Source organism: Rhipicephalus sanguineus, chromosome 2, assembly GCF_013339695.2.
Source record: "Rhipicephalus sanguineus isolate Rsan-2018 chromosome 2, BIME_Rsan_1.4, whole genome shotgun sequence".
Lineage (NCBI taxonomy): Eukaryota > Metazoa > Arthropoda > Arachnida > Ixodida > Ixodidae > Rhipicephalus > Rhipicephalus sanguineus.
In genome coordinates this window covers 222,322,167-222,349,039 of record NC_051177.1, presented here as the reverse complement: position 1 = coordinate 222,349,039, position 26,873 = coordinate 222,322,167, and the positions used below count along the sequence as shown (strand labels likewise).

Sequence of the window (26,873 nt, the reverse complement as noted above, 5' to 3'; positions counted from 1 at the left end):
TGTCGTGCGAGCTCTCTCCAATAGAGGTAAAGAATTTATTGAAGGCTTCAGCAAGGTCATCACCAGTTAGAACGCGGTTGTCTACAATGAGTTTAGTCGGGTATGTGCTATCATCCGAGTGTGGGTGGAGCAACATGTTCAACTTTTTCCAGGTGGCTTCGGACGTTTTGGTTTTTTCAGGGCTGAAAAGGTTGCTAAAATATTCAAGTTTGCTTTTCCTTAATAAAGAGTTTGTAGTATTTCTATGTTTTCTAAATGTCTTCAAGTCTTCTTTGTCTCTAGATATTAGAAATTTCTGGTAAAGTGCATTTTTTACTTTTATAGCTTGAAGGCATTCCGAAGTAATCCAAGGCTTTCTTGCCTTGCGTGGTCTGCGTTTTGCTTTGAGCGGAAAGCACTTGTTGTAGGCTTCACTAAAACGTTCGATGAAAACATTATACGCTGTGTCTGCATCAGTTTCACGGAAAACAGCGTCCCATTTTATCTTGGATATATATGTAGCGAACATATCAATTGTGCTAGGACATATGTACCGGAATGGGGTAGGCGGTGGCTTTGCATCCCTAAGTTGAAGCTTCTTTTGACTTAAAATTGAGTAAACAGGTAAATGGTCGCTAATATGTGTCTTAAGGACACCCGAGCAAAGAGGTGCACTTGTGCTATTTGTTATAATGACGTCGATAAGTGTGCAGGATTGGGCATGAAATCGAGTGGGGTGTTTTATAACATTTTTAAATGCGTCCGCTTAGCGTTCGATTGTTCTCGAGACAGGAGTGAGCGATAGACGATGCCTTCCACGCAGAGCACGCTGTCGCCCTCTGGTGGCAGGCGGCCCTGTCACCCCCGACATTTCAAAGGCACACTTCCGAGAGGCGCGTCCGCGAACTCTGTCGTTCACCGCTTCTCCGAAACCTTTGCTCGTAAGCCAGTGCCGATCGCTAATCCTATCCAACTATAGCGGGGGAAAGGACCACCGCTGCCAGTCGCGCGTCTCCTGTAGTGCCTTCTGAAGCGGCACTGCAAATAAATTGCGCCAGAAATATCCGGACTAATTCATTATCGCTCCTCCAATGAAAGCCTCGCGGATTGCTGTCGCAAAGTACATTGTTACGAAGACTGAAGAGCTGAGCTGTGCTTATCTTCATTTCCCTGAAAAGAAGGGAAAATTCTCAATCCAGTCTCAGCTAATTAAGTATGCTAAGACATAAGGCAGCAGGATAAGAATGTGCAAAATAGTGGTGTAGTATCGAAGATTTTCGCGCAAACTTTATAAAAAGTGACTGGGGAGCACACAAACGGCACATATGAGCGAGGGGAGTTGGTGGTCATGAATCAAGATGATTACGATTTCAGAGCTGAAGAAGCCATGCGAAAGAACTTTAAAATTATCCATGACATCACAGAAAAGAAGCTTTTAAAAGAAAAAAGCATGACTGCAAAGTTGTGTGAGGAAGCAGGTCTACAGAAAAACTCGAAGGAAGTAAGGGCGAGCAAGGCGTCCACGCTAAGCCCTTTCTTTACGGCAAAAACCCACAAGACTGGTTCACCTTTCAGGGTGATTGTTGAGGACAAGGGCACATGGCAGAAGGCACTCGCAGTGTATCTTCAAGAACACCTGGTAAAACTCGATGTGCAAAACCCGTTCTTGATTCGCAACTCGGAAGAAGTTGTGCTATTTCTGAAGGAGTGCGACCCGATATGTGCATTCTCAGTGGATGTTACTGACATGTTTTACAGCATTCCACAAAATTGGCAGTTAAGGCTGTAGAGGAAGCAATCGAAGGATTCGGCGTGACAAAATTCTAAAACGAGTGTGGCACGTCCATGCGAAACGACGGCCAATTGATAGATTCGAGGTGGACGGCAACCGCTTTCTATGGTGCAAATTTTTTACGGGCGTTTTTAGGAGTATTGGGTTTTTCCGGTAAGGCGCTCGCACACGCAGTTCACACTCGGTATTCCGATAAACGCAAAATGCGTTGCGTATAGCGGTACACCCAACCAACTGAAATGTTCTGCAAACAAACACGCACCACAACCCGCTGCAACACAACATGATCTACCCCGAAACGTGTAACACCAACACGTGAAAGGTTTTCAAGACAGACGTCGACACAATTAAGCGGCCCTGCAGCACATTTAGAAGTAGACATCGAATGGCTTCATTAAAGGAGCTCACGAATCGACTGCCGCAAAAAATTTTTATAATCCGTCAAGTACAAGCGTAGTTACAAGGATTTGTCGCACTCTTCAAGTGCTTTCTCTCTCCTTTCGTACCAGCGAGCGCGCTGAAAGCCAAGGAAAGGAGGGTGATGAGGGGCAAAAAGCTACGTCCGTTCGTCACTGTGCGAAGTCGAGCACCTTGTTTTCTTTTCTTTTTTTTTCTTTTAACGCGCGGCTTACTTTCAGTGTGATCGCGAGCGAGCGGGCGGGCGTGTCGCGACATCCCGCGGCGGCCGTGGTAAGTCTGCAGTTCACGATGCTCAAATCAACCAGCGGGCGTGGACATTGTGTTTATGGCGCGGCGGTTTGGGTTTATGGCATCGTTTGTCGAGAGAAGAGCAAGCGATATCTAGCTGGCTTTCAGAATTAATTGTAAATTCCACGCAGCGGGCTGCGCTATATTGTTTGGTTCACGTGTTCTAAGGAGCCTCAACTACCGATCGGCAGCATTTTCTGTTCATGCTGAAAAAGTGCGGCAGGGCCCCTTTAATCACATACTCTGTCAGTGTAAGTAGGTGTTATTGTCTCGTCGAAGCGGTCCGCCGCACTGCGCAGCTCCAGCCTCGACGGCCAAATCTGGACATGCCCTCGAGGCACCGGAGAGACAAGAGCTGGACGTCCCCACGCCGCGGAACTAAGGCACGGTCGCACTGAACCCTGCCAAAAACTCAAGAATGCCATTACCAACCAATTGGAGGCGTGTGCATGTAGACATTACGAGGTCAAAGAGCGAGCACTTGATGCGCCGTCACTGCATATATACTCCCCTCTGTAGCCAAATATGAAGGTACGGCCGAGGCGAGGAAAGAAAAATACAATGCAACATTGAAAACTTTTTGAGCGCACATATGAGTGGCCAAAAGATAAACATATAACAGGGCGAAGTAAGCCCACACTTTCAGGGCACAATGAAGTTCTTCACCTCAATGACGAAGTAGCCTTAGTGAGTTTCGCATGAACGTTCATACGTGCGCGGCATCCTTATAGTTGTAAAGCCCAGAGATTGGATACTTATCGCCACTTTTGGGATTTACAAGATAACAGCAGCTTCTGAAAGGCCAAGGAGGTTCTTAAAGGCTTTGTTTCGTTTTTGTACCCCGCATCAGCTAGTCGTACTGTTTTCTTAACGAGTAGCGTGCACAGATTGACTCGAGGTGAAGTAAATGCGTGTTATTCTCACTCTTTATCGCGAGACGTGAGCCACACAGGCGCTATCGCCAAATACGAAGTGAGGCTCCCAGTGAATACCAAGCCAGTTGAGACGATGTCCGCGTAGGCTACACCGCATTGCACTTCAGCGCTCCAGTGGACACAGAGTAAAGCGGGAAAAGAAGAACAAAACGCAGCGCAGTACTCACCGGAAGGGCTGCCTGGTTCACCGTTCTCCGAAGGCGCAGATCCGCCGAGAGCTGCGCGTGCAAAAAAAAAAAAAAAGAAAGTTTCATTTGGTCGCCATGACAAGTGAATGTTGAAGTAGTGAGCGAAAACAGTCCGTTCTACGTACTGCGATACAAAAAACACAGGGGAGAACATCGGAACATTCAGTAGGGCAGGATAGATTGTCGTTGGCGTTCTACAGCGGAGCTCTTCAACTTTTGGTTTTGCCATTTCGCGTCATCGTTATGAGCGCCATCTTCGTCCTCTTCTTCAGCTTCCCTCCCAGGACACGTGCACCGATTTGTCCGGCGTGGGATGCAATAACGCTGATGGGTGAGAGAACGAGTACAGAGAGAGGAAGAGATATAGAAAGAAAGAGAGAAATCCTTGAAGAAAACATTTCTTGACGAGGCGGGATTCGAACCCGCGTACCCACGATCCAAAGGCGAGCATCGTAACGACGCGGCTATCCAGGCACGCTAGCACACCATAACATAGCCTTCTACAGTATAGGATAGCAAGGGGGTGGGAAAGGGAAGTCAGGGTGAGGAGGACAGATGTGAGGGTGAGAAAGAGGGAAATAAGGAAGGGAGAGGGTGACGCGCACCTTATACAAAGAAAGAGGAAGGGAAGAAAAAGAGCAAGAGAAAGAAAGTTAGAAAGACAGAGAATCAAAGAAGCAGAGAAAAATATCTAGACAGAAAGGCGTAGAAAGAAAGAGGAAGCGAGAAATAGAAGGAAGTATGTGTAGAGAGAAATAAATTTAGAAATAAACAGAGACAACAAAAAGACAGAAGAAATAAAAAGAGGAAGAAGTAGATGAAGTAAGAAAGAGAAAATTACGGACAAACAAAAAAGGCCACGCATCCTTCAGACTTGGCACCACGAGTGTGAAGCTTGAAAGAAGTACAAGTCCAGCAACAACAGAATGCAATTGGTGAGCGTGACTGGTGACGTTGTCAAAGCAGCTGCTGCATATAGGGCGAGCGAAAAGTCATGCGACCATCGGCGGAATAATTACCATCGAAATGTAGTTCAAGAGTCCTACAACGAAATAAAAGGCTTTGTGCGACGCTTCAAGACCAAGTGGCATCCTATATTCTGAATGAAGAGCAAGCAAGATCGTGTTGTCAGGAGGGCGTCGTCACTACGCCGTTGTTATTGTCACTACACACACGTGGCGGTTATGAAATCGCCCGTGACACATAGCGGCGCTTTTCAGTTTACTTATTTATGAACCACTTTTTGGTATGAGAACTAACGAGGAAACATTATACCTCAAATAATGAATAACGCTGTTTCACATAACTTCCCCACTTTGCAATATTATGAATTATTATTTGATTTACTTATCAAGCGTGTTGCTATAGGGGCTTACATATCGACGCGTCATCGAACACACTCGGTGCTAGTGATCGCCACTAAATCTTCTCCGTTGGCATCCTGCTAGTGAAGACAAGCGCATTGTCTTTCATTCGTCCCGTTCTTTGAGTTGTGCTGTCATAATCAATGTAAACCAATTAACCACCTAAGAATATTTCTATATCTTAGAACACCCGTTAAAAGTGAAGTCCAATTGAACAAAGTCGCTAGCCCTTCTGACTTCGCAATTAGTCATCATTTTTTCCACCTGGCTAGCTGTGCAGGTCGCGGACTTGTCTTAGCAACATGTTGTTAAGTTTTCTCCTCAGAAAATACCCTGTGCTCTTTTACAGCGAAAGCTGTTATGAGATCACAAGGGCCGTTTTTGGCGCCTTAGTTGTCCGCCGCCGCCGCCATCGGTGTCCGTAACCACTATCGCACGAAATGTGAAAAAAAAACGAAATAAGCAAAAAATTATTATAAAAACGCCAGGCCTGTGCGGAAAGCGCAGCACAGTCACAGCGAAAGCTGGAAAAGCGGCATTTCTAGAGCCCGTTATAAACTCTCTTGTGGCTACTAATACAAGTACATTAGCAACGTACCCACTACGCCACAAATCATAATTTTTGGGAAGTTGGGAGGCACCCACCACGACATTGTTCGTTATTCTGCGGAGATGCGAGGTACCATCTGTGAGGCATTCTGTGCACTTTGTTATTGGGGTGGTTGATGGCGATGAAGATTTATGGCTGAGCCCTTTGTAATGGGTTGGAAGCTTTAAACGACCCACTAGTTACGTAATTCATATTGTGTGACGCCCGGTCATTATTTAACTGTCCCACCACGCTTTATAACATATGTTAACCGAAGAAACGGAGAGCGAGAGAGAGAAGGAATTAACTTTATTAAGAGCCTGACGAAATGCATCATGGGAGCCTTATGGGCTTCCTTGGCAACCAATAGAAGTGCACTTGCCAGGAACCCACTACGCTATAAATCATCATAATTTTTGTGGAGTAGGCAAGCAGCCACTATGCAATTTTTCGTCATTCTGCGGAGAACCGTGGTACTGGCTAAACACCTGTAAGTCATTATGTGGACTTGATGCTGTGGCTGATGACGATTAAAAATTATCGTAGAGGCCTTTGTAATGGGTTGGAAGCACTCAGCAACCCACTCGTTGCGCAATTTGCATTGTGTGATGCCTGGTTGTTATTTTACTCTTCTACCACACTACATTACGTATGTTAATGTGCTTCCTTCCCGACATGAAGCCTGTATAGGGTCTTTTTGCAACGTAGTTTCAAGCACCGGCATGGCCCTGAGGTAGAACACTGGGCTCCCACGCAGAGGGCGCAGGTTCGAACCTCGTTCCATCCTCGAAATTTTTTCTTATTTCGTGCGATAGTGGTTACGGACACCGGCGGCGGCGGCGGACAACTACGTACGGCGCCAAAAACGGCCGTTGAAATGATCTCATAACAGCTTTCGCAGTAAAATGTCGCCCGCATCTTCCCACGGGGGGAACTCGAGTAAGTGCGTCGCAGAGTGGTGGGGGTATCGCGTGGATGTTGCGTAATTGGGTATGGTTTGGGAATGCTTAATTGTTACACGATGCGCACACCAAGTACGACTTGAACGGCTCCAGCGTGCACGAAGTTCCGTGTCCGCAGCTCGCTTCAAACGCTTTCAGCGTCGTATGCTCGTCTCTTCGCAGCCTTGTCTTCTGCGTTCCTTGCTGTTGTTGACGCTGACGACGGTGAGGGTGGGGTAACGTTGCCTTGAACAAGTGGTGGGACGCTGATTGAAGGTACTGTTGCTTCCATCGCATCTACTCGAGTCAAGCAAAGCGTCAAGTCAAGCGAAAGCCAAGTAAAAACGCCCTTGACTGAATTCCGAACGCGCGCTCCGCCGCTTATATACACACCGCCCGCGTTCGAAGAGGGAGGGACGGAGAGGAGGGAGGGAGGGAGAGGAGATGCTTGCTGTCGGCACGAGACGAGCCGAGCATGAGCAGTGGGGGTGTGGACGGCGCCGCCGACACCGCAGGTGCGACTAAGAAATGCTCCGCATTTAAAGTTTCCATAATGGAACGGGGTTCGAACCTGGGCCGTCTGCGTTGAATCCCAGCATTCTACCTCAGAGCCATGCCGGTGCTTGGAACTACTTTGCAAAAAGACCCTTTACACGCTTCATCTCGGGAAGGAACCACATTAACATATGTAATGTAGCGTGCATGGCAGCAGATCAAAAAATAACAAACAGGTGTCACACAATGCGAATTCTCTAACCAGGCGTCACACACTGCGAATTGCGCAACGAGTGGGTTATTGAATGCTTCCAACCCATTACAAAAGGCTCAGTCATAATTCTTCATCGTCATTAGCCGTCGCATCAACAAAGTGCACATAATGCCTTACAGGTGGTACCTCGCTTCTCCGCATGATGACGAATAATGTCGTGGTGGGTGCTTCTGAACTTCACAAAAATTATTATTTGTGGCGTAATGGGTACGTTGTCAGTGTACTTGCACCGAGAGAGTTTATAACGCGCTCTCGAAACGCCGCTCTTCCAGCTTTCGCTGTGCTGCGCTTTCCGCGCAGGCCTGGCGTGCCTGTCGCGAAATGGTTGCGCATCCGAAGCGAAACAAATTGCAGCCAGAAATCTTGGAAGTACTTTTTCAAGAAAAACAGAAAATTTTAATTTCAAATAGGATTCTTAGATCATTTTGAAAGAAACATACAAGCATGTTACGGATATCGTGACTGCATGCTCTTAAAAAAAGAAGATAGCCAAAATGTGAATAATTCCTCCATTTCTAAATTATGCCGTCCGACGCGTTACACTCTAAATGGCTCGCTTTCGCTTCTGACATAAATTTCATTGCAAAGATATGACACACATCTTGAAGGATTCTGCAGAGACAGCAGATTAGTGAGAACACAACCAAAATCTGTGACATTACACTCATGATGTTGCTTGTTTCCCGTAGTGGCGCCAATGAAAAATTTAAAAAATCTGCATTGATGGTTATTTGTTTATTATCTTCGCAAGCGCTAATTTCCTAACAAATATCTTTATTCGTGTCCGCATAAAAAACACGTTCCCCTTTATCAATGCAGCGATCCCTGTAAATTTTTGAATAACTATGGTAGCACAAGGTAACGGGACACAAAACACGGAGACGCACACACAGCACTACTACTTCCAACAAATGGTTTATTTTTGGGCACCATGTGGTTCTTAATAAATGTTTTTTTTTTTTTGCACGCAACTTCATATCGCGCACGGAAACACAATTCATTTATCGCCCCTTTCAGCTCATGCGCAGGTGCTTGAAAGCGCAATCGACGGACTGCTGACACATACACTACCAGCCTTATCTATCCATTCGGCTTCTACAATTAGGCGCTCTACACCCACTCCTACATAAGATGGCGGTATCTTGAAAGCATGGATATTGCATTTCTTGCAGTGCGGGGACAGGAATCCATCTGGCGGTGTCTTGTTCACTTTATTATTGCCTTCGTTTTCTTCTTGTGTGCCGGTATCCTGTCCTACCATAGTTATTAAAAAATGTCGTAACAACAAGACCGCCTTGCAACTTTACGAGATCGTGGTGCCGTATATAACTCACGCAACAGACGTTGACGTTCACCTCTCATCTCGCTTGCTTCAAATAAAGCGGCGCTTCTCTGTAGCACCGATTAAGTACGCAGACCTTGATTTTTGCAAATTAGGATGTAGCCAAGCCGTATTTCCCGAATGTGCGCATTATTCATCGCACAGAGGTATAACATGCAAGTCTCTATGTTGTTTTAAGAGCGAAGCTCTTCTTGGTCGAGCCTCACATATCTGGGATCCGTGGTAACGCTTGTGGGAACCATAGACGGGTATGCGCCACATACATGGTGTAAATCCCACTACTCACCACTGGTCCACAAAAAATCAAGTCAGCAGTTAGCTCAACAAGCGGGTATGTGCCACAGGAATCTGTGCGGCCTATGAGAAAGCTATCATCATCATAAACGCGTATGTGACACAAGAATTGGGTAAATCCCACTACACACAACTTCCACTGAAAAGAAAGAAGGCAACAGTTAGCCCAACAAATGGCGTGACCACAGCCGCACCACTGTCACGTGATATTTGTGGTTATAAAGGGCGGTGGCTATACTATCACCTCACAGCTCAACAAGGAGTGTTCAATAAAGAGCAGCGATACAGCACACCTGAAAGACTTGCAAAGCCTGACGAAGGGAGCAGCTTCACTGGTTCATCGGCGAAACGGAGCTGGCTGAATTTTTTTCCTTTTCGTTTCTTTTGTTCCTGGCGCCGGCTACCAACGGTGGTCTCAGATTTTGCAACCGTGGCAACCATTTTTGCGAAGCACAATAGGGGTGGACGGCCAGAGCTGCGGTATCCGCGGGCAAAGCACCTTTATCTCACCCTCCACCTGCCTGAACAAACCGTAATCGAGGTAGCGTGGCTTCTTGCAAGAGAATACTCTTCCTTAAGATTGGCATATGTTTCCCGCTAATACAGAGCGAGAGGTGGTTCGGCATGTTTGCAGCAAATCTTCCACAGTTTGGGTTTGCTGAGAGTTCTCAATAACGGAACGATGCTCGCTCTGTTCTGAGAGCGAGTATCACGGAACTTGGAATTCATTACCGAAGCATCCCCTCCACAGATGCTCTGCTACGGAAATCAGATTCATTCATCGTGTGTTCTACTCCGACACAGAAGTGCATGTAGACAGAAACTGTTTTTAATGGAACAATAACGTTTAGTAGGATGTGTTTGGTGTAGAAGAACGCGGGATATAATGATATGCATCTGAGAAGAATAAAGAGAGTCCCTTAGGAATTTGTCTAAGACGACTCGAACGTGAAAGCCATTTTCTCTTTTATTTTCTTCTCGCTCGATGTGTAGCTCCTCCCCCGCCCCCCTCCGAAAAATTTCTGCAGCTAATGTTTTGCACTGCCTCCGTGATCCGCCCACCTTTGACCAGGTGACGATATCATGTGATCACATCAGCACATGATATGGTCACGTTGATGTCACGTGACGTTGACGTCATAAATTTTGGCGATCTGCGACGTCATACAGTGACGCCATCACGTGGGGATTTTTTGCATCACTTGTGTTGAGGCTGCCGATGCCGACGCCGATGGTCAATTTCCGCGTTTGATGAGGCATCTAAGGCTTTCGCCTCAAAAATAGCCCACATATGAAAGTGGCAACATTTACGTTGCGCCCTTGCAGAAATGCGTCGGTGACAGGCGTAACTAGTGGTGTACATACAAAGTACTTGACATAATCATAATTGCCAACATATGTTAAATATTTCGTGTCTCGTAGCAGAATCAGAAAATATTACACCATCTCCCACTAAAGGGAACCATATGGGGATGCAAACCAGCGCATGGGTCGAGTTCCGTTTATCACGGGCACCTTGCCCGACGTTAACGAGCCCTTGAACGTGGAGCACACCATGAATCCACTGTAGTTGCTGCTGGTCGATTCCACGAAAGATAAAAAAAGTGTGTATATTCGATGTTTCCGATTTTCCTGATAATTTTGTATGTTGTGCACATATGACTGCACAGCACGAAATCGCAGTTCGTTTTCAAATAAAAATTTTTTTCATAACAGGAAAATTCGACAAGTGTCGCCGGTTGACGACGACCATTTTACGAAGAGTGCGTTTTCGTAAATTCGCGATCATGCTGGCAGCTACTGAAGCTATATATTACAAATATCTTTCTTTTTGGCGGAAGTAGAAGTAAAGAGGAAATAGCTCTTATGATTTCATGGAATTCTGAGCAAATTATGTATTTTTAAAAATTCACGAAAAACGCTGCGTTTTTGAAAATCAGTCAAATTTGGAACGCTGTGGCTACTTCTGTGAACATCTTAGCTTGTTCATATTTGCAGCATGAATAGGCCTCTATGTGAATAGTGAACCTCTGCATTTGTATTTCTCTAATAATTTTCAAAGTAGTAAATTTTCATGCTCGAAACACCAAAAAGAGAAAAGTGCTCCTCGATTCAAAAATCTATAATAAAAAAAACCCAATCTCAATTTTGTTCAAAGTCCCCCAAAATGTTCTCAAAGGACTGCAGAATGATATTATGAAAAAACATGTTGCATCATTTTGATTAGGACAAAAGCAGAAAATGTCAAACATTGTGTTTCCAGAGCGTGGTGGCTACTGCGTGAAGGACATCTCTAGTACCAAGAAAATACAGTAACACGTCTTTTTTCTTCTCTGAGCTTCGCTAAACAACAGTAATGATCTATTGTCGGAAAGTGGGAACTGTTTTGTAAAGAAAAAAAGATCGTTCCAATTAGATGCATTTGCGACACCACTTATATTCCTCGTCGACGGGTAGCACGGACATTTTCATTCCTCTGGATAAGTTTTTTTTTTTTAAGTAAGTGCGCTTACCTATATAAAAGCAACGAAGCTAAACGCGAAATTTGTGTAGCTGAGTCGATCATGCATTGTAAGAATGTGAGAAATCGCAAATAGCGACAGTGGTGAACGGCGAGTACCGCAGTGCAACTTAAGCACAGCAGCCACACATTGTTTGCCAGGCTTTGTCGCTCTGCACGAGAAAATGCTGGGGTGTCGATTGCGTTGGTTACACGATACATTTTTCACCGCTCGTCGCTCTCCCACCCGGTCTCTGGATCCGCACCGTGCGGATCGTGTGGCAGATCGAGTGGCCCGCGCTACTCGCCTTCGTGTAAACGGAGTAGCATGCGTTAGGCGGACAGGTGCAAAGGGCGGCGCGATAGACGCCCGCCTGAGCAGACGACAGCAACGAGCACGGCTGTGCCAGTCAGCCAAACACCACCTGAGATAGAAGTTAAGCATCCAAATTGTGCTTCACCTTGATGCGATCACTGTCCTACGCTCTGAAGGTGGCTACGGGTAGGCGTTATAGCCATGACCGAGATTTTGTACGGACTCTCTCATGGTGCACAAAAAGAAAATTCCGCTGGAGCGGAATTTTCGTTATGTAGAAGATATCGTATCGAGTCTCTTTTGCGGAGGGTCATGAAGTAGGATGCGCGCTCAATTCAAGAGGGAGACCAGATCTGCCAGCACTGCTTCAAGACATACAAGGAGATGCAAAACAAAGCAGATGCAATGCAAACAAAACGTGTTTTGTCCGTGGCCAAAACTGCTGCCACCAATCTTCACGTAATCGATTCTTTTTAAAGTCTGCATTTATCACATAAGGTTTGACAACGTACACATTTGGGCCAACAAAAACCACACCTCTTGGCGACCGCTCTCCAGAAATTCATTTTTATTCATCAAGAGACATTGGCTTTTATACGAATCTCTCAATTCTGGCACAGCACGTCATCATAAGAGACGCATGGAGGGAATGCGTTCTTTAGCACTCAAGATATGAATTATACTCAACTGAAATAGATGAAAGAAAAGGAGGCTACTACTGAAAGTGCCTACTGTGGACTGAGGGATGTCTAACACTGGCGTGAAGTCGCAAACCACGCAAATGCATTTAATTGGAACGATCTTTTTTTCTTTACAAAACAGTTCCCACTTTCCGACAATAGATCATTACTGTTGTTTAGCGAAGCTCAGAGAAGAAAAAAGACGTGTTACTGTATTTTCTTGTTACTAGAGATGTCCTTCCCGCAGTAGCCACAACGCTCTGGAAACACAATGTTTGACATTTTCTGCTTTTGTCCTAATCAAAATGATGCAACATGTTTTTTCATAATATCATTCTGCAGTCCTTTGAGAACATTTTGGGGGACTTTGAACAAAATTGAGATTGGGTTTTTTTATTATAGATTTTTGAATCGAGGAGCACTTTTCTCTTTTTGGTGTTTCGAGCATGAAAATTTACTACTTTGAAAATTATTACAGAAATACAAATGCAGAGGTTCATTATTCACACAGAGGCCTATTCATGCTGCAAATATGAACAAGCTGAGATGTTCACAGAAGTAGCCATAGCGTCCCAAATTTGACTGATTTTCAAAAACGCAGCGTTTTTCGTGAATTTTTAAAAATACATAATTTGCTCAGAATTCCATGAAATCATACCAGCTATTTCCTCTTTACTTCTACTTCCGCCAAAAAGAAAGATATTTGTAATATATAGCTTAAGTAGCTGCCAGCATGATTGCGAATTTACGAAAACGCACTCTTCGTAAAATGGTCGTCGTCAACCGGCGACACTTGTCGAATTTTCCTGTGATGAAAAAATTTTTTATTTGAAAACGAACTGCGATTTCGTGCTGTGCAGTCATATGTGCACAACATACAAAATTATCAGGAAAATCGGAAACATCGAATATACACACTTTTTTGATCTTTCGTGGAATCGACCTGCTGTTGTTACTCGTCCCGAACTCTTGTTGGAGCATGCCACGCGGGAGCACGTGCGTTCGTCGCGCGTCTGCAGAATCTCGTTCCCCGACGCCATCACGTGATTGCTGAGAGAGCGTAAGAGGGAGAGGCCACAGCTTCTTATCCAGCCCCTTACACAGGTCCGAACGTGCTAGCGTGTGCCAGCACACATGGATCCCGAGCGGATGGTCGCCATTGGAAGGATATCCACTGCCAAACTGCTGAAGAGTACACTCAGTAACGGCGCCGGATTTGTCGCGCAAGCCGCGCGTACGCTATCGTTATCTGCCCTTATGCTTCTCGACTGCGCATGATGGCGCAGCGACTGCACAGCAAGGCCAAGTGCTCAGTGAAACAAAGCCGCTTATCAACCTCAAGCAATAATGAAAGCTGGGCGAGTTGGTTATGGAGGAGGAAGGAAATGAATGAAAGGCAGGGAGGTTAACCAGACGCGCGTCCGCTTTGCTACCCTACACTGGGGGAAGGGGATGAAGGGATTAAAAGAAAGGAAGGAGAGGGAAGAGGGCACTGTCAGGGTAAATATGCGCCTGTCCATTGTATGCCTACAAGCGGTCGCTTAAACCGGTCGATTTTAAAAACAGTAGCAATGCTCGCGTCGCTTTGCTGGCCTGCGATGCGTAGGGCCACGATCCGAGGATCTTCTCTTCAATAAACGGTCTGTCGTCAAGCTTGCTCAGCGCATTGCACAGAACGTTTCGTTCGTTCACAAAACGTTCACAGAAACACAGTAGACGTTTTATCGTTTCATCACTATTGAACGAGTAGCATCTGAAGGTGTCTGCCATTCCTATGCGAAAAGAGCACGCCTCCGGGAAAGTGGCACAGGCGGCACAGTAAAGTTACATCACGGCGGGAGAGGTGCGATGGAACTTGGAGCTTCCTCGATGGGTCTAGTTCATGTAGGCGGCGGTTCCAGACACTGGGGTCACCCAACCAAGTTCGCGACATTGTGTCAGCGAACGAGAGAAGACCCCTTGCAGCGTCTATCCTCGACAAGGGTATGGGGCTGTCTGGGCATCCTCGTGGGCGGACCGGGCAGCATAATCAGCGATGTTGTTACCCACAACACCACAATGTCCCGGCAGCCATTGGAGCACAAGGTCTTGTCCCTTCGACAAAGCTTGGTGAAGGGCTTCTCTCATTTTGTTTACTAACTGCTAGTACAGCTTTCGTCGTAATGCTGATTGCAGACTCTGAAGGGATGCCTTAGAGTCGCAAAGGACAGCCCACTTTTGAGGCTGGGCTTCCGCAATATAAAGGATAGCAGCACGTAAGGTGGCAAGCTCCACTGCTGTTGATGTTGTCCTGTGGGACACCCTGAACTTCACAGTCACTTGGCAGGCCGGAATAACAACAGCACCTGTGGAGCTGTCGGATAAGACCGATCCATCGGTGTAAATGTGCGTCCTTTGGCCGTACTCCTCGTTGAGTAGTGATAATGTCGCCTGTCGTAGGGCCACTGTCAAATGACGGCTCTTCTTCGTTATTCCCGGAATTGTGAAGCGTACCTGTGGTTGTTGTAGGCTCCACGGAGGCGAAAGTGGTCTTGCTGCTGGTGTAAGGCTCGACGGAAGGCATTCTCTATGAGTCGAAACAATCTTTGAAAACATGGCTTCCGGTCTCTGAAGTGCCAACGCAGCAATATGGTGCCCGGGAACTCGGCAGAGATGTCTAATGTGAGCTCTTGAATTGTCAGTTGTGATGTATGTTGGATTCGGATGCTCTCTTGCGATCGTAATTGTTCCGTGAGTTGAGGTGCAGTGTGGTAATCCTAAGCACGTGCGTAGTGCCTGGCCTTTGCAAACTTTCGAGGGTGCGGATGTTCGTCTTGCATGTATTGGCCAGCAGCGGCAAGCTGTAACGTAAAAATCCCAAACACAGAGCTCTGTATAGCTGCATCATGGAACGTATCGATGTGCCCCAAGTTTCGCCGCAGAGGAACCGCATTATGTGAACGATGGAAATTAGTCTTCTCTGCAGGTAAGCGCAGTGTGCGCTCCACGAGAGGTTGCTGTCAAAAATCACACCCCAGGAAGCGATGGTTCTTCTGGTATGAGACATTTTGGCCGCTGATAATAACAGGATATGATGTCATGGCCTTGCGTGTAAACGCGACCAGCGCGCATTTCTCGGTAGAGACAGAAAGACCCTGTTTGCAGAGATATGAGCAGGTTAAGGTGGCAGTCTGCTGGAATCTTGCGCGCACTTGCAGACGGGTCACAGCCGAAGACCAAAGGCAAATGTCGTCAGCATATATTGATATGTGAGCAGTACTTGGCAAACGCTCACAAATGCCGACCATCACAACATTAAACAAAGTCGGGCTCAATACCCCGCCCTGTGGGACGCCACGGGAGGTATAGTGGTTGGCAGTGGGCCATCTTCTGCCTGCACAAAGAAGGACCTTCTTGTCAAATAATCGCGCATCTACTGAAATATCTGACCGCCAATTCCTACGGCCTCCAGTAACTCGAGGATCGCGTGATGTGTTACGTTGTCGTACGCCCCTTTCACATCGAGAAATAGCGCCACTGATATGCGCTTGAGGCACTTTTGCTGCTGGACAAAGGTTGTGAAGTCAATTACGTTGTCAACGGATAACCTGCCTCGCCGAAAGCCCGTCATGCAGTCTGGGTCCATAGTGTAGCGCTCGAGATACCATTTTAGGCATAGAAGTATCATCCTTTCCATGACTTTCCCTATGCAACTTGCCAGGGCAATAGGGCGCAATGACGTCAAATCGAATGGTGACTTCTCTGGTTTGAGTAGTGGCCAAAGCCGACTTATCTTCCATTGTTGGGGAACAATTCCCGCATGTCATGAGAAGTTGTAATAACTTGTAATAACAGGCTTCCTCTAGCCCCTTGTTCAAGGTTGGCTAAAGCGGCGTAGGTGATGCCATCAGGCCCTGGTGAAGATGATCGTCAGGAAGCCGCCAAAGATGCGTCAAGTTCTTCCATAGTGAAATCTTTGTCCATTTCTGGGATCCGGGACTTAGGCAAAACACTCTGAACTGTGGAAGTGGACATGGCACACACACCAGTGATTCGCGTACAAAAATCATTCGCCACTTCAAGTTGGGTGCGGCCTAGATGTAGGGCTCAAGCCATGAAAGAATGCCTTTGTTGCGGAGTCGAGCGCCAGACACGAATAGTGCTCCAGATGCATAACAATGGCTTGCGAGGATCCAATGACTAGAAGAATGATTTCCAGTGCTGCTCTTCATGTTTCTCCAAACGGGGTTGGACATGTTTCTGTATGCGCCGTGCCAGCCTAAAATCACATATTGCCTTCGTGCGTCTGTATCTCCTTTACGTCCTTCGGCGAAGCGCCCACAGTTTCTCCAGTTCAACGTCAAAGTCTGAACGGTTGCCGGCAACGGGAGCAGGCAGGAAGCTTCTCTCATTGCCTCTTTGATAACATCCTCCAAGTTATGGCCATAGTCTTCTCGGCATGCATTTTCCACGAGACGCTGAAATTTTGGCCAATTGATTCTTCGTATTGTTTTCCTAGAGGAGGAGTTGGTAAGGCCTCTGATTCTCACATAAATGGGAATGTGGTCACTCCCATGTGTTTCAATGTCTGAAAACCACTGGACTTGCGACTGGAAGCATGTGGATAGGAAAGTCAAATCTAGACAACTGCTGTTCGCAAGACCCCACAGGTATGTAGGACTAGCTGCCATTATTTATAAAACACAGGTCGTATTAGAGGCGAATGAAACGAAATTTCTTCCTTTGGCGTTGATCGTCGAACTACCCCAGAGTAAGTGATGCGCGTTGAAGTCACCAGTTATGACTCAAGAGCCACTAGTTGCTGACATTATGTCTCGCAGTCTCTCCTGTTCAAATAGTCCGGATGGCGATATGTAGACACCAATGAGTGTGAACGGCACTTTCTCCTTTCTTACGCGTAAACAGACATATTGATGGTCATCATGTGGTTGAACTGCGTGGTGAGCATACGTAAAGTCCGTGCGAATGTATACAACCATCTTGCTGCGTTCCCGCACGTTGAAGAAACAAAAGGTTTGAAAAAGTTTGAGGGGTTTTCCTATGTTTGGTTCACAGATAACAATTACGGGGATCCGATTCGTGAGTACGTACTGTCGGAACGATGAGATGCGAGACCTCAGGCCTATGGCGTTCCACTGTAGAATCGACGCTTGTCTGACCTCGTTGCGGAATGACAGGATTGGACGATCCATGGTTTCTACTGGAGGCTTGCAAATACTGGATTTAGAGCATCCAGTACTTGTAGTGCATTCTGAGCCAGCGGGGATTTCAGGTTGCTGCAGAGCCTTCGCAGGGCGTCCAGCAGCGTTCAAAACATTCTGATGCCTTCTTTGTCCTCCTCAGGCAGCTTATCGGCGGTTGGTTCGGAGGTTATGGCTGTCGATGTGAACTTGGAACTTGCAGGTGGCTGTGACTTCGGCAATGTCGGCCAAACTGACTCGACAGCAACAATGCTGTTCGTCGGTTTATTGGTCGCGCTGGCCGCCTTCGGTCTTGGAAGCAAGGGCTGTGGAGAAGAAGGGGCGGTGGGGGGGCGCGGCCGATACAGAGTCTGTGGCATTCTTTAAAGGACTACGGCGACGATGTCGCCTCTTTCTGACGGTCTTGGCAGCCTCCCGATGAGAATAATGGTCTCTCGCCATTTGTTTCAATACTGCTATTTCCTTCTGAATTTTTTGGCATTCTTTTGACGAAGCTGCATGAGATCCACGGCAATTCGAACATTTGAGGATAGTTACTTTGCAGTCATCCGCAGAATGATGGGTCTCGGCGCAGCGAGAGCACACTGTCCTGTTTTCGCATACGCTTCTCACGTGGCCTATCTTTATGCAGTTATGACACTGTAGTGGCTTCGGTATGAAAGGTCGCACAGGATGTCGAAAATGGCCCACCTTTACGTGCGTAGGAAGAGAGTCGCCCTTGAACACTATCTTTGAAGGGACACTAAAGGCAAATATTAAGTCGACGTTGATTGTTGAAATAGTGGTCCAGAAACCTCGTAGTGCTACTTTTATGCCAAGGAAGTGCTTATTTTGAAATAAAATCACGCTTTAGCGGTCCGCGTCGCGTTAGCGCACTTCAAATCACCCGCCTGTAATCAGACATTCATACGTCACTGCTGCCGTGCCCAACGTTGCCCGCCTTTACTGCGCGGCCGCCGACACCAGTAGCAGCAGAGCGAAAGTAGCGGGACCCACAGCAGCAACAGCGGTCATCGAAGCCACCGAAGATTGCCGCAATCGCCGCAATGGATGTGGACGGAGAACTTGACAACGAGACATTGGCTCGCGACGCTGGGCTCCAATTCAGCGACTTGAGCCCCGATGAACGCGGTATGCTGCTGAGGGCTCGTAGTGCCGGCGTCGTTGCATACTACGATACACACTCTTGTACTTTCCTTTATAAAGGGGAGCAAATGTCGAACTCATCGCGTCGTCGTCCTGCAGAAGTTGTTGCAAGTCGTGGGACACAGACAACTCGGGCCGGGTGTCGAGCTGACTCTCGGACTCGGGAAATACCGATGGAACGGCGCTGGGGCAAAGACTTGCTCGGATGGGCACATTGAAAGCCTTGACCAAGTTGCGGTTGGTCTCGTAATCCCCAGTACGAAAGTGCAGCGAGCACACACGCAGAGGTTTTGACTGTTTAACAAACTGGCGCAATGGCGTGACACTAAGCCACTTCGAGCCTAAGGGTTCATTCCGCGGCACCCAGTGAAAAGACACATCGGTTTCCTTGCTCCAGCACTGGCGTTGTGCACCATTCGGGCATCTGTCAATATCACATACATGCGGCATTTAGTCGAACTTTCTGTCAGAGCGACTTTCACGAGCGCACAAAACACACGCGGCAGGACGCGACCGCGTGAGCAAAGCAGGGCGCCGGGCGAAGCGCAGTTCGGCGAAAACGGAACCTTTGAAACACGCGCGTCATTCCCCATGGCAACGCCACAGAGGGTCTTTTTTCCATGAATCAAACCGCGGAAACGAACACACAGCACTTTACTACGTCTTTTGATGCACGGAAGGTTCTTTTTTTTATTGCTCCTAGTTTGATTACTAGTGATTTATTATAGGCAGACTCTCATACGTCATCGGGATCACTTCGAAAATGTCCCACTCGTGGCGCTCATCATGTGATACAATTAGCTTAATTTCTCGGTAAGCAGGGCACTGCTGTTGATAATATTACCGTTTTAGACGTTGTCGTACATTGAGCTTTCACTCTGACATAAATTGTTATTTGGCTTTGTGTCCCTTTAAGCAGCGTGAGTTGCCCAAACGGACCTTTGCGATGACGCTGGCATAATTTGCCGGCTTGACAAGAATATCGAAGTCGGAGCTGAGAATGGCAGTATCCACGTCGTAGATCACTCCAGTGACGACGCTAGAGCCCACCGGAATATAAGAACGAACCTTCATTCCATCCAGCTCGGTGACGTTGCGCAGTGTGTTAGGTGCGGCAGCATTTGAAACGTCGATCGCCAAGACGTTCTTTCACGTGTTCACTCTGATGTCCGTGATCTCATTTGGTACCAGTCCTTCCAGCAGCACCGAAACAGATTGCCTGTTGAGGCGCTTCATGTTGCCGTCGGGTACCTCAGGGACAAAAAGAATGGTGTTGGTCACGGGTCTCCTTTGCGCTCTCTCATTCAACGTACTCGATGACGAAGAGGTTCTGGTGTTCCGCCTCTTCGCCTTACGGCTCATTACAAGCTCAAAGTCGTCGTCGGAAGGTTCCTCGCTGCTCAATGAGTAGACATGAGTGCCCGCGCCTGCCCCTGATCCTCACCTCACGGGGCTAGGATAGTCGTCCACCGGATAAGCAAATAAAGTCTTTTAACTAACTAACTAACTAACTAACTAACTAACTAACTAACTAACTAACTAACTAACTAACTAACTAACTAACTAACTAACTAACTAACTAACTAACTAACTAACTAACTAACTAACTAACTAACTAACTAACTAACTAACTAACTGGCTAGCTAGCTAACTAACTAACTAACTAACTAACTAACTAACTAACTAACTAACTAACTAACTAACTAACTAACATGAGTGCCCTCGCTGTCAGAGTCGCTATAGGGGCCCGTGCGCTTCCTGGATGCGGCCGCCGCCGACGCCGCCGGACTTGGCATGCGTCCGTGGTGGTCCACGTTCATCGCCGACGAATACGAAAGCGATGTTTGCGAAGCGCACGTATAATTAATCGAAAAGAGGCAGGGTACACTCAAACAACGTTCTGTCAGGCAGCAATTGGTTAAACATTTTCGTAAACGTTACGGGACGCAGAAGATGCAGAACGTTTGTTTCTTCTTCTACGTCCCGTATACGTTTCGCCTCTGTAAATTTACCAGAATAACAACATCGCCACGTGTGCTGCTGGCACGCAATCTCGGACCTTGCAGCAGTCGCCGGGAATCGGAGTTTGCACACTTTGTGCTAAAACACCGGAATTCATGGTGCCGCTAAGCTCTCGACTGCAGTAATGGTGGGATTCAGGAGAGAGTCGAACGCCGCCGCCACCATTCCCGTCTCAGCCCGATGAAGTAAAAAATAATGGCAATGCTCGCCTAGTCGAGTGCGAAAGAGTTAGGTCTCTTCCTTTTCGGCTGAATGCCATTTGTTAGCAAGCGGCAATTCTTTAACCCTGCCTTCGTTAAACTCGAGAATACTGTGGAATCGAAACATTTACGGTCAAAGCACACTCGCTGGTGTAACAGTGTCTTCGTGCATCTGTGATGCGACGCCCGCGATGCTAATACTGCAATGTTGGTTTTCAACGCGAATAGCATTTCTTAGCGAACCAAAGGTACTTTGAGCGTTTCTCTCTTTCTATAGCGGGAGACGACCGCGTCAGAGTACTCCCGGCCCGCACTTCCGGTTCCCAGCCCCGAGCTCCAGCTGCTAGAAAGGGCTGGCTGGTTGGGTGCCAGACGTGTATGGCTCCACCCACCACGGCGGAGTGGCCATGATGCGTGCTGCAGTGGAATTCGTTGAGAAAAATTATAGAAAGATAGATTGTAGACACGTGAAAATATTAGTCGAGAGTTTTTGTTTTCCTTATTAAATGTTAAGAAGATAAGAGTTAGGCGATATCTTCCTTGACTAAGCTGTTGCGAATTGAAAAATAGTAGTAATAAATCAATATATAAAAAGTAAAAAGAAATGAGACGAATGATCAAGTAAAACAATAAACTAAGAATTAAAAAATCGGCAGATCCCACGCCTTGTGAGAATCGGTTTCGTGCGAAGCAATCAGATTATGCTTCATTGTTTGGCTTTGAGTCAAGCGCTACTAGGTGGATCGGCATGTTTTTGTAACCGTAGTTCTGTGCACATCCGTAGCTTTACCAGGCACGTCGACTACACTGGCGTTTAATGGGTAACTTATGGCCTGACGTGACGTCAGCACCCATTTTAGAGCACAGAGGTGAGTATTATCGAAACGAAGAGCACTTTACGTTGTGATTATGTGAATATCATAACGTAACTTCCGTTAGCGTATTTCTCCGGGCTGGAGCAATGCTTGAATATAGCTTGCTCAATGATAGGAATGCAAATATAATGTTTATTAGAAGTCTATGAACGCGGAGCTAACTCTGAAACCACAGACGTTAACCTGACATGACGCCTGTATCATAGGAGTACATGTGTAATGTTTATCGTTTTCTATAAAATTAGGTAGCCAGCACTGCAACCACAACTGACGCTGAGCTGTCATTACACCTGCATGGGGTCTTTTTACAAAGCAGCTTCAAGGCGTGGCGTGGCTCTGTGGTAGAATACCTGACTGCCACGCGGAACACTTTGGTTCGATTTCTACTCGGATCCTGATTTTTATACTTTGTATTCGTCGGGTCAACGCTGCCGAATGTCGGTTTTTCTTTTCGCTCTCGCATTTAAATTACCAATTTCTGCTTTCGTCGTTCCTGGGAAAATATAAACTGTCAATCACCTGTGGCGCATACCCGCTAACCGTGACCCGTGCTTTACGGGCTTATGCCACACGTGTCTGGAGGAAAGCCATGACGACGAGTGTGGAACATTCTAACAAAGGAAAACGAACCCTTAAAAGTTTCTTCTTTCCTTCATTCATAGTGAGGGTCTCGTTCTGGCAGACTTGATATGCCTTCAGGTAGTGTGCGAGGGTTTATTGGTCAGCTGCCAACTCGTAAAGCGATCACGTACTACGTGACGCCAACAGGCAGAAAAAGAGTGTTTCACACTCGCCGCCATGGCTGCGATTGGCGCTGACTAACACTCCTAGGTTTAAATGGACATATATACCCCGTAAAGTGGACGGTAGGAGGACCGCCGCCGTAGTTCAGCGGTAGAGCATCGGACGCGTTATTCGAATGTCGCCGGTTTGGTCCCCGCCGGCGCCAAGTTATCTTTTCATCCACTTTACTTTATTCACACCTTTATTCTAATAACTACAAAACTATACTTTCCTTGGCATTACTATCTGTTAGTTCTCATTAACATATATAGTATGCTACTTGTTGACAGCTTCGTATGAAAGTGACTCCCACGCTGCGTGGGATCTGCCGGATTTTCGTTATATGCTTGTAATTTAAATACGAGCTGCAAAGCAGTGATCCTAAGCTCTAATTTGCAGTTTTATATCCCATTTGGTAGGTTATTCGTGTATGATCACTTCCCAAGCCACTAATCTGTTCCTCGTCTATTCTGATTACCTCATTTCGTCATAATTCCCTTATGTTATTTAGCTATAATCAATGTTCGATCGCGTGTTTCTGACTTCCCACGTGATCTGCCCATGGATCGCAAAGATCTAGAAATTACTCCTCATTGGTCTCTGTATGTGTGTGTCTGTCATAGGAAGTCATGTATCCTAAGAGAATGATTTCTGCCGCAATACCACGTTCCTTAATATCCGTGCCAGTGCTGGGCAGTATCGAAGATACATGTATCTTAGATACTATCTTAGATACTCTTTGGGTATCTTGTATCTGTATCGCGATACGTCTCGAAAAACAAGTATCTGTATCTGTATTTCCGATACATTCGATGATGTATCGTGTATCTTAAGATACAAGATACTGCTGTCGCAACACAACCGTGCGAAACAAAAATCGCTGGCCCAACTCCGCTCCACAAGATGGTCCTGGCGTCACTATGCCATCTAAATAAAACTAAAGGCAGTGATGAAATTTTCTTTCTGTCAATGCCCTCCAGTGAGGGCAGAATATGAGGTCTGCGCGTCCGTATTGGTGGAGCAGAGTCACGTCTACGCCCATCCCAAGTACCTTATGTTTTCTCGATGTTTCTTTGTTCTTAGTTGCGCCCATGCCATGACACTTGCTCTTGACCACTGTCCTACGCCGCGTTCTCCAATGCGTGCGGCGTCTATCGCGCAAATTCTGACGTTGCTACAGTGTCGTTATTGAAGATTCTCTTGCGTCTTGCTTCGTAACGAAATCTGACGCCTGCAAGGATGGGTTTGCTTTGCGTCTCGTGGCTTTTACATATCAACGATTTGAAGGATCTCGTGGTTGTAAGTTCGACTTACATGCAATGAATTAAGTTATATGCAAATAAGATTCTAACAACTTTAGCACCGCTGATACTGATGCTAGATATAATAGAGCGAGCGTTATCTTGGCCTACCGTATTTTTTTTTCCTGCTGTCCTTATTCAAAAATTTATAAAATCATAATTCGAATGTTAGCACAAGTGCTTTCTTAGCTGTCCTTTTGCATCCCATACATTGCCTAAGTCTCTGTGCTGTTTTTTTTTTTTTACGGTCTGGTCACTGCAGTATATCTTTTGTAACGGACTACCAAAATAAGATATCTGCTTTATTCTTTTGAATGTCTGCAATATTTCTACTACTGTTTACACATTTACACGTTGCCAAGGCGATTTTGAAAACAGATATATAATTATGTGGGCGCGCCTTGAGTATACAGTACAAAACAGTCTGCTTACCGCTTAGTAAAATAGCGAAATTGAGTTTGCGTTATAAAAAAAGGAAATGATTAGGAGCCATCTTAAAGATGTTAGGAAGGGGCTTCGAGAAAGGCTGTTATACCGAACACTCTGTTTTTTCTGGTAAGCGTCCTCGCGATCAGTTTCAGGCAATTTTCCATAGGCACAGAATTTTCTATTGTCTCACCTTAACAGGTGAGTTGACGACATTTCATGCTTAATTGTCATAGCTATTAAGGGCACCGTCTGTATCGTCTTTCTGTAGTCACTCAGTGTGAATGTTTGATACGCAACCGCCTCTCTGTTTTACCTACATTTGTTTTCCTCTTTTAGGCCTTCCTGAATTTTTTAGTACTACTAATCGCCACGTAATCAGAACTTATAAGTGGCAGTAGCGCGAATAGTGGCGGTATCCAGCGACGCTTTGTGCAACTATACAATACGTATGAGACGTTTCTGGGTTGCACATGTTCTCTCCTTGAAGAAATATGGTTAAAAGATTGTACTTTAGTGAGTATATCAACAAAGAGTCCTTTACGCCAGCAGAAAAGTACAATATGAAAATTCATTGCAGTTTATGTCCTCTACGTATACACCAGGTGTCTCACGCTCACCCTAAAGCGAGCGGACCGCAGTCACTAAATGCAGTCCCGCAAGAGCCAGGGCAGTAAAGTGAAGGATGAAGGGGGGGGGGGGGGGGGCAGGAGTAGCTTGAAGAAGATGACAGCTAACGCGGCCATTTGAAAGGAACCTTTCCCATATCTCATATATAGGTCATTTCTGAAAGGAATTTGGACTCGGGGTTCGAGAAACGTCGATACAGTTACAGAATGACTGAAATCTGGGCGCGGATTCTGAAATATCGAGATTCTGTTAATAATAATGATAATAATATCCGGGGTTTAACGTCCCAGAACCACTAGATGAAATACGAGGGACGTGGGGGTGGTGGTGATGTTGCAGCAGGCGGGGTTAGCGTGGCCTGCATGGCCAGCAATTTGGACCATCTGGTGTGCTTTAACGTGCACAGACATCGCACACTACGCGTTCGCCTTCATCGAAATGCGACCGCTGCGCCCGGGGTCGAACCGAGTTTTTGTTCCACGGTTATGTTTTAACACATGGCGACCACATGTCCTCACGAAAAGAATGTTTTAGACCGGTCATGTCATTGTAGCTCATGTGCATACTTATTAAGAAAATAAAAACAAATGGGAGGAACACGGTGCTTGAGACCCCTGGTATACGCGATGCGTCAAGAAAAAAGATTCGCTACCAGCGTTGTTGCTGCTGTACACCTGTCCAGTGATCCGGTATTGCGCCAACGCTTTTACGGACAAGGCAAAAGTCTACGCCGGTATTTGTGCCATCGTGCGAAGGCTTCTTATTGAAGTTCTTGTGATTAGATGGCAACCCGTTAGCTGGTCGGCAAGCAGATCAGCGACTCCCATCAATTGCAAAATTTACAAGCACGAAGCGCTGTCAGCGAAGTGTATAAACAGCTGTCCTGTTAAGAAGCTAAACCAAACTCCAATAAGTTGTTTCGGAAGGAAACTAATGTAATTTTAGCAAGAAGGGCAAAATTTGAGATACTAACAGACAATTCACTCATTAAAATTTTTTTAATTTTTTTTCCCCGAACTACTGCAGCGAAGTGTATAAACAGCTGTCCTGTTAAGAAGCTAAAACAAGCTCCAATAAGCTGTTTCGGAAGGAAACTAATGTAATTTGAGCAAGAAGGGCAAAGTTTTGAGATACTAACAGACATTTCACTTATTTTCTTTTTAATTTTTTTTTAATTTTCTTTTTTTTTTCCCGACCTACTGAGGAATGGAACCTGATACCTTTTCATCATCCGGACTGGCCTGAATAAATTCATAATTACATTCTCACTATTTCCTAAACAACATTTTCATATTAGAGCTGTTTGTTTGCTTGCCTTCCTTCGTTTGAGATTTTCAATTGTCCTTGTACGTGTGTTTCCTATGCTGTACATTGGCCCTCCTGCTCGGGCCACATGGCCAAGAGTATGATGTAAATAAATAAATGAAACGAAATGGGTCAATGTTAAGAAATTATCAAGCAGATGTTTTTGTGCATAGGCGTTTGCTGCTACATTATATGGACTTATAAAAACAATTTTGCGAATGTATCGAAGTATCTTAAGATACAATTGCCAAGTATCGTATCGGATACAATTCTTGTGGCAGTATCTTGTATCTGTATCTCAAATACTTCTTGCCTGAGTATCTTGTATCGTATCGCGATACAATTTCAAAGTATCTTTGCCCAGCCCTGATCCGTGCTTATGTATTTGACTATCTCCCGTTCTCTGCAGTTATTTTCCGTCCACAAGTTAGGTACCCTTAGCCCATTTTCTTTACATTTACTGCGCCCGAAACGCAGAGGTGCTCTCGGCTCACAGTCACTCTTCGTGCCAGAAATGCTGGCTGCATCCAAGTTGACGGCGCGTTCGCGCCGAGCAGCGCCTGTGCGTTGTCTTGTGATGCACTTCT

At 46.1% G+C, this 26,873-nt stretch overlaps 2 protein-coding genes across 5 annotated transcripts in view; one reads left to right on the top strand and one right to left on the bottom strand.

Annotated features, from left to right (window-relative positions):
• LOC119382249 (pseudouridine-5'-phosphate glycosidase) overlaps positions 1–26,873 on the top strand; it is a gene marked incomplete in the record, with an annotated part of 1,023,505 nt that overhangs the window by 604,258 nt on the left and 392,374 nt on the right.
• LOC119384112 (CD151 antigen) overlaps positions 1–26,873 on the bottom strand; it is a 367,764-nt gene that overhangs the window by 134,233 nt on the left and 206,658 nt on the right. For 3 of the 4 annotated variants that reach the window (XM_037652406.2, XM_037652407.2, XM_037652408.2), the window contains one exon: positions 3,582–3,632. The exons of the other annotated variant lie outside the window; for it this stretch is intronic. The gene's annotated coding sequence lies outside the window, so the exon portion shown is untranslated. The remainder of the gene's footprint in view (positions 1–3,581; positions 3,633–26,873) is intronic. 4 annotated transcript variants of the gene reach the window in all.